We start from the raw sequence: 9365 nt of genomic DNA on the forward strand, positions 1-9365 counted from the left end.
TATGATGTTCATGGGCATCACTTGCTTTCATGAAATGTTTCCCGTGCGTTGGCACTGGTCACATTTCATCGCATAGTCTCTTACGTCCTTGAATAATGTTGGCCAAAAATACCCACTTTGTAATACTTTTGCTATTGTGTGTTGGCCTCAAAAGTGTCCTCCATATGGTGAGTCATGGCATTGTGATAGTATGCATTGGTGAGCAACATTTGGTATACACGGGCACAGAATCTGGTCTGACCCCCTTTTATAAAGATTCGGCTCATCCTAATAATATGATCTGCATTCATGTCTGAGCCGCCTCTTTTGGTAGTCTATATAATCTTCGGAAAATTGTCCACAAACCAGAAAATTGACCACGTCTGCATACTATGGTAATTCTTCAATTTTAAATAGCTGCTCGTTTGGGAAAGTTACATTCACCTCTGACTGATTGCGGTCAACTTCTGGATTTTCTAATCTGGATAAATGGTCTGCAACCTGGTTCTCTATCCCTTTGCGATCAATGATCTCCATATCGAATTCCTGGAGGAGGAGAACCCATCTAATCAATCTCGGCTTTGCATCTTTCTTTGTCATCAAATATTTTATCGCTGAATGGTCAGTGTGGATGACTACTTTAGTTCCCAGCAAATAAGCTCTGAAATTTTCCAATGCAAATATCACCGCAAGAAATTCTTTTTCTGTGGTCGTGTAATTTGTTTGAGCAGGATTCAAGGTTTTACTCGCATATGCGATGGGGTGTAGCATTGTTTTTTTCTTTTAAGCTAGCACTGTTCCCATCGCATGACCGCTTTCATGCACATTAGTTCAAAGGGCTGTGTCCAGTTTGGTGCAATCAACATAGGTACAGTTGTTAATGCGTTCTTCAATATTTTGAATACGTTGAGGCATTGGTCATCAAAGTCAAACTTTCTTTTTGCCTCCAGCAATGCACTTAATGGTCATGCAATCTTTGAAAAGTCTTTCACGAATCGCCTATAAAAGCCAACATGTCCTAAGAAGCTTCTGACAGCCTTCACATTCACTGGAGGTGGAAGCTTTTCAATTGTCTCAATCTTTGCCTTGTCCACCTCCAGTCCATCCTTGGAGACTTTGTGCCCACGCACAATACCTTCCTTCACCATGAAGTGGCATTTCTCCCAATTAAAAATGAGGTTTGTCTCTTCACATCTTTTCAAAATCTTCTCTAGATTGTTGAGACAGACTTCGTATGTTTGCTCATTTACTGAGAAGTCGTCCATGAAAATTTCTACCGAATCTTCAAGATAGTTAGAAAAGATGGCCATCATGCACCTCTGGAGAGTGCTCGACACATTGCATAGGCCGAATGGCATGCATCAAAACGCAAATGTTCCATACAGGCATGTGAATATGGTTTTCTCTTAATCTTTAGAAGCAATCATGATCTGGTTATAGCCGGCATATTCATCCAAGAAGCAGTAGAAATCCTTTCTAGTTAGGCGGTCTAGCATCTGGTCGATAAAAGGGAAAGGAAAATGATCCTTCTTTCTCACTGCATTTAGTTTGCGGTAGTCCATACAAATCCACCATCCCATGATGGTCCTCATTGGTATCAGTTCGTTATTTGCATTGGGGACTACCGTCATCCCTCCTTTCTTCGGCACGCATTGCACGAGGCTGACCCACATACTATCGGCTATTGGATAGATAATTCTTGCATCTAACCATTTGATTATCTCCTTCTTTATGACCTTCTTCATCACAGGGTTGAGTCTGCGTTGATGTTTGATTGATCCTTTGTGATTGTCCTCGAGAAGAATCCTCTGCATGTGGAGTAAAATTATAAATGCTTAGGTACCTTTTCATTCTGCCACAGAAATGCATACTTCAGGTGGTTTGGAAGGGTCTTCCGCTTTATTGTTGGTGGTTGTTCCAAGGATGGTTTTGTTGTTTTTCTTTCTTCACTTCCCATCAGCTTGTCTTCTTTGGATACGATCATCTCATCTTTTTTGGTTGTTTTTTCTATGATCTCATTGCAGGCTGCTATGGATGTGGTAGCATCCTCATCTTCATTTTCATCTTCAAACTTTTCTTCTTCATTCAAACGTGATTCATCATCGGATTCATTGAAGTCTTCTTCTTCAGGATATTTCATGGCTCGGATGATGTCAAACCTGAGTTTCTTTCCATTCATGCTCAGTGTGATCTCTCCTTTGTACACATCAATCTGAGCCCGACCAATGGATAAAAATGGTTCTCCCAGTATGATGTGTACATCCTTGTCCGCTTCGTAGTCCAAGATGATGAAGTCTGCTGGTAATATAAATTTGTCAATCGTAACTAGAACATCCCTCACCTTCCCTTCTGGATGCACAAGGGATCTATCAGCTAATTAGAGAGTCACCGTCATGGGCACCAGCTGCCCCATATTCAGCCACTTAAAAATTGATAGGGGCATCAATTTAATGCTGGCCTCGAGATCGCAAAGTGCTTGATCGATATATAACCCTCCAATAGAGCAGGCTATGGTGAAACTTTCAGGGTCGCGCATTTTCAGTGGAATTATAGATTTTGAACTTTACGTCAATGCTACCGCTGCGAACTTACCAGTGCTTCTCTTCTTTGTCACCATGCCTTCAGAAACTTCGCATACGTGGGCATCTATTCAATCGCCTCAGTGAACGAAATGTTAATATGCAACTGTTTCAGCATGTCCATGAAGCGTTGATACTGTACCTCATCATTTTTCTTCTTTTTGAGTCTCATTGGGGAATGGTGGCAGTTGTATGTTTAAGGTTCCTTGTTCTTTCAGCTTTGAGGTGGAACAATTCCCAGTTCCAACGCCTTATTTTCTTCTGTTTCTTCCTGAGTCAATGAGATCTGAGGTTCCATCGCAATTGAAGCGGTCCGGCTAGGCTCCTTCTTCTCCTCCGTCACAGTTTTTCTGCTCCGCAACATCACAACTTGACATTGCTCTTTTCTCGTACCCCTGAGTTGCGCGAGAGCTCTGTTGAACTCGGCAATGCCCCCTGTGGTCTATTCTTGAGTTCGCCCGCAATTTGTCCTATATGAATTTCCAGATTGTGGATAGACGTCACTTGGTTTTGAAGCACAGTTTCATTCTTTTCAATATATTGCTTTAGAAAACCTCCAAAGATAAAGATTGTGGTGCCTGTGAACTGCTGGCTTGATTTTGCGTTTGACTGTTGGTTTGCAGGAAAAATCCTGGTGGCCCTTCTTTTTGGACCACTAATTGAAAATTCTGTTGTTGTTTTTTACAAGCGAAGTTAGGGTGGTTCCTTTACCCAGGGTTGTATGTATTGGAAAACGGATTATTTTTCACAAAATAGTCTGACTGTGGGTTCCTCAGGCATTCCTCCATTGGATGGCCTTCACCACAAGTAGTTCAACTTGCGGTCGTCTGGTTGATTACGTTGACTTGCCCACCATACGTTCCTGGGCTACTGATTGTAATTCCTTGTATCAAATTCATCATCGCAGTCATTTGGTTTTGAAGGGATGCGATGGCCCGTTATTTGCATCACTAAATCTTTGATCGCTTTCTCTCCAGTCTTCATAATTTTTAGAAATGCAGTCAAGTATATTCTTGGCCTCATCGTATGTTTTATCAAGCAAACCTCGCTTAGATGTCACTGAGCGATTCGTCAATATCCTGTTCAAAATTTTTGATCAGCTTCCTTCTTCTTGCGTTCTCCGTCAGAGGGAAGTACTTCTTCATGAACTTCTCAACTACTTATTCTCATGATGTAATCTCCCCTGGTTCGAGAGAATATCCCCTTTTCTTTCTTGATCGCATAAGGAAAATGGGAACAACGTTAGTCGATCCTCCTCAGTAGAGATATTGGGGAACACAAATGTGTTGCAGATTTTAATAGAACTCTGGAGATGGGCGTGCGAATCCTCGCCACGCCTTCTACCAACTTGTCTAGCCGTTTGAATCATCTGCAACATAACCAGTTTCATTTCAAACCTTGACCCGTCCATAGCTGGCCTCATGATTCCTAGGGAGAAATCATATAGATTGGGCGACACATAGTCCCAAATGGGTCTATTGCGATCATTCGCCAGAAGGATGGGGTTGGCCATTATATTATTTGCGTTTATGGCCCTCTCTACCGATTGTTCCGCCATTCTTGGAGTTCTGTCTTGTTGTTGTTAGCGGTTGTTTCTCAATCTCTGGGTCGTAAATCGCCAAAGATTGAAAGTTGCAAAGAAAATAAAAAAATTACCATTAGCACAATGTATTGTCTAGTCCCCGGCAACGGTGTCAAAAACTTGATGTAAATTTGTTAATGCGATGAAATAATGGTGTAGAATGCGATGGTGGAATGGTTGGGGTTGATGCCCTAAAGTCTCGTGTCCTGTAGTTTGTAAACAGTATATATGAACACTTGTGATGTTAATATATCACATTTAGTTCACATCTTGTATTTGCTCAGTTAATTATTTTATTTGCTTTACCACAAACCAATAAACATAAAATCCCTGGTTACCTGTATGTGACTCAAGCATATATGTGGTGACATATAAATAGATCATATCTTGAGTGATAACCAAAATGGTCTGTAGTATATGGATATAGGAGGGAAACCTTATCCTGGTAACGCTACGGACGCGGCCCGCTTTGTGGAATGGTCACAAGTGTTGACTTGTAACATATGGTCTAATCCTGATCATTCGTGTTAGGGATATGCGAGCGAGGGCGTCCTATACAAAGAGTTTGTATAAGACCTTACCACGAAGTGTTAACGTCTCGTATATAACACCGTTCATGATAGAGACTTTACTTCACTAGGATGACCATAGGTAACATAACCTCAATCTTGAGTGAGTTGGGAACTCCTGCCATTAAGGACGGTCCTTTGATTTGTATGGGATGCGAGTGGTTAGTTCGCTGATTCAAACCTACCATTTTGGGAATTTTTCTAATTTGAGAGCTGGGAACTTAGCTACATAAGATGAAATTCACTCCTTCCTCGAGGCAGAGGTAAGTAGATAGATGGCTCCCTTAAGGGCTGATTCCGGGGCTTGAACGATGTGGCGCCACACACCTTCTCTTGGCCTGAGAGATGTTCAGATATAGTTGGACTGTGTTGTATTGTTCATTAGAGGAATCAGTGGTACTTAAGGAGTGAGATGTAACTATAGGGGAAAAATGGTAAATTGGCTCAACTGTACTTACGAGCATCTGTGAAGGGTCATCGTTCTCATGATTGGTTATATCCAATGGATACAAAAATATATCTGTGGTAAGAAGAGTTCTACTGTTGGTCTTTAGTGGAATCACTAACAGTTACGAATTGTGGATCTCATGAATAAAGAGTTTAGCCAGCTATTCACGTATCGTTGGAGCTCCAAGCCATAGGTCTATTAGGTCACCTGGGTAGCTTGGATAAAGTTGAGAACCAGTGTTTGGGTTAATTTGAAATGTTCAAATTGACAAGAGGAAGTTCAATTATATATGATATAATTTGATTGGTTAATTATATATGATATAAATGGCTAAATGTATGAGATACATTATTTTGGAGGAAATTAGATATAAATATGATTTATATCAAGTAGAGGAGAAAATACTATAATAGATATATGATATCAAACTATAGGATATAAATATAATATGATTATATTTATTGATTAAAATAATTCATTAATTATATGATAATTAACGAACTTATCCACGTTCGTACTTTGGAAGTGAGCTGTGATGGTTATGGTAACCGGTAGATTAAAACAATGAAAATCATTTTCATTTTTTAACAATTATGCATTCACATTATCGTCGTGCCCAAAAGAATCTGTGAAAGCGATCGCGAAAGCCTATACGATAGAAGCTCATCCGTCTAAATGATCGTCTGCCTCATGTTTTCTCTAAACGATTGTATACATTTTTCCTAAACAACCGTTCGGCTTTTCATACACGATCGTATAGCTTTACTATACGATAAGCATTTCCACTATACGATAGCAAAGCTTCATCTCCCACTTGTTTATCGTCTACACGACGCTTTCTCCTCCGTCCTCTACCAATCTCACCAAAGCCCACTCTTTGGATTTTTTACTCTGAGAATATTCGGGTTTCTCTTTTGGTGGTGTCGTCCCCGCTGCAGTGTTCGTGTATGTTCTGATCGTGCTGTTGTAGTTGACCTACTCGCCAGCTGCTGGTAGATCCGTTGGAGGGTTTTCATTGCTTAGGGTTCAGACGTTCGAAGAGTGTCTTCATCTGGTATGAACCCTTTCCTTATTAATTACTGTATTCTGAGTATGCCGATAATTAGTATTTGTTTTCATAACTGTATGTTGAATATATATTTTGTGTTTCGTTCATTGTGAAATCGTAGTGATCTAAACCCGGTCACGGGATTCTTTTTATGAGATCCTTCAATTGGTATCAGAACCAGGTTTTGATACTCCGATTTCATCTGTTCCAACGAAATAACATATACATTCATGGTGGGTGTATTTGTACGTTGTTTTAAATGTTAAATCTGTTGTGGATGTGCCAGATTAATGGATGTTTTCGGGATGAATTGCCTTAGTTTGTTTAATTCCTTCTACATCTGTTGTTATTTGTGAAGGCCCCTACGTTTTTTGGCATAAATAATCATTATCGAGTCTGTATTCAAAATTTGTTTGAAGTTTTGAGTCGTTCGTCGAAGTTCTGGGCAAAGGTTGTAGCTCTTCGAGGAAAGAGGCGATCTAGGGTTGATTGCATCGTGCAGAAGAAGTTCTACACTATCACTGTCCATCGCATCGTAAAGATGAAGAAGTACACGATCGTGATTGAACACATCGGTTAAACGATGGGATATGTGATCAAGAGTTGATCATATCATGTTTGACGATCGAGTACGCGATCGCTGAGTATCACTTACACGCAGGCACGTTAGACGATTGTTTAGGTCAGAAAGCTTCATCGCTTAGTAACTGACTAAACGATCACTTAGCATCGCAAGGTAAATCATTTACTTGGTTGCATGTATCATGTAGACGATGAGATGCTCGCAGATCGCTTAACACGCGTGCGCGCTAGACGATTGTTTAGGTCAGCAAGCTTCATCGCTTAATAATTGACTAAACGATCGCTTAGCATCGCAAGGTAAATTGTTTACCTGGTTGCATGCATCGTGTAGACGATGAGACGCTCGCGTATCATTTAAAGAGCACACACTAGAAGATCGTTTAGGTCAGAAAGCTTCATCGCTTAGTAACTGACTAAACGATCGCTTAATAATGTGAGGTAAATTGTTTACCTGTCGTCGCGCTACACAATCGCATAGACGATCAGGCTTCACAGCATTGTCGTCATCTATGCGATCGTTTCCTTTTGCTACTATCGTCTAGTGCGTGCTGAACAATCGTCTACCTACTGGAGTTTGCTACACGATGAAGACCTCCTGGCAGTTCAAGATCCGGTTCGCCTCTGAACCAATTTGCTCGATAAAAAATGTAATAGATAGGGTTTTTTCATTCTTGTTTTTGTAAAGGCTCATCCTGAACATTAATCCTTTGTTTAATTACATGCGATGTATGTTTTTATATGTTATATGGTATGCACATATAGTAAATCCCACCTAAGGTTATGCAATGGTCATACATCATCTCTTTATTGTAATTGTTATAATTTAGAGATGCATAATTTAATTATGTAAGAGCATGTTTATGAATCATATAATATAAGAATTATATTTATGCATGCATAAAAAGCATTGACATGCATCATCTTTATATTATAATTGTTATAGTATACGAGTGAATGATAGCATGTTTGCTTGGTTGTTATGCGTTATATAAAAGTTATATATAGTAATGACCGGACATTGTATGAAGCATGACACATAGGTTATTTTATAAATGTTATAAATTCCTTGTTGTGCGCAATGGTTTTAGTTGTTTCTTTTTAAAAGTTAAAGAGAAATTAGAACTAAAAGAAATAAATAAGACATGTATGCTCACTTAGGTTTAATTCATGGTTTTAAAGTTTTTAGAACTTGGATTTCAAAGACCTAAGATCATGGTTCTAATATGATTAGTAACCCTAAGGCTTTAATCTTTTAATCAGTTTAATAGGATTAAATTAACTAATAAAAGGTTAAAGTGTAGTAAATATATCTATAAGGGTCTTTTTGTCTAAGGCAGGTTCTGTCTAGGCCGGGGTATTTAAGTTGACGGAAACGTAACACCCCGACCTGGGAACTTACCTTGAAAGGTGAATTAAATAGATTTGATGCATGAAGTTAAGGACAGCCCATTAAATTGTTTAAATATGACTACTTAAATTTGTTTATATTTCATAAACAAACGTTGTTTATGAGTAGACTTTAAAAAGACGACTTAGACTAAAATCAATAGCTGGATTGTCTAGGTTAATGAACCCTTATGTAGAACATTCAGTGGGAGGTATTTGGGGCATAAGATGCTTCACTTAAACCTTTCACGTTTCTCCTAAATAGTCCACACGTGAGATTTATCCTCGGCCTCGCGGCACCTTTGGCATGTCCCCCCAATAGATGGTGTTTGGGTAGGTCAATATCAAGATGGATAGAGAGAGTGTTCATAGTAAGTGGGAGTAGGAAATGCGATAGCATATCCCTCGGTCTACCTCGTTAGGTTGAATAAACTTATTGCACATCGCCTTGAGGCACCTTGGGAGTGTCCCCCTAAAGGATGGCAGTTTTACGCATTTCTTTATTTGATCTCCTATAAGAGAATAAGGTAACTTAGTCTCTTGTCCTAATCTGTCTTTTCCCTACGGTAAGCGCATTAGGGCGGGACTCTGGTACCGAAAGCGAGGGGTTACACTTATGCGGAATAGTTAAAGGTTAACGATTCTGGACCGAAAAATGGTGGCTGTTAGGTTCAGTTCCAAGAATTGGTTCTGCCTAATGGTTGAGAATGTCTCATCCCAGCGAAGGGGCAACTAATCACCCCACCAGTGGCCTTTGTCCTGTCTCAAAGAGGTATCATTGCAAAATAGAAGTTTATAACTTAGGGTACTTGAAACTTTTTTGCAAAACTGATTGGTTTAAAAATGGTTTGGCAACATTTTCAAAATGACAACAGCCACGTTAGCTTTGCTATGCGCCAAAAAACTCACTGGCAATAATTTCGCAACATGGAAATATATGATCACGATGATCATGATCATCGAGGATCTCATGTTCACTCTCACAGAGGCCTGTACTCCTATTCTAGCTCCTAATGCCACTTGAAATGTTCGGGAGGCATACGAGCGATGGACAAGGGTGAATGAGAAGGTTAGAGCTTATATCTTTGCAAGTCTTTCTAACGTCTTGACCAAGAAGCATAAGCCTATGGTCTTATGAGGGCAGCTAGGTTAGCATAATCCTGCATTCTTTTCCAGAGAGCTTCATGCACTT

This window comes from Benincasa hispida, chromosome 5, assembly GCF_027475165.1.
Source record: "Benincasa hispida cultivar pf3 chromosome 5, pf3_genome.v1.1, whole genome shotgun sequence".
Lineage (NCBI taxonomy): Eukaryota > Viridiplantae > Streptophyta > Magnoliopsida > Cucurbitales > Cucurbitaceae > Benincasa > Benincasa hispida.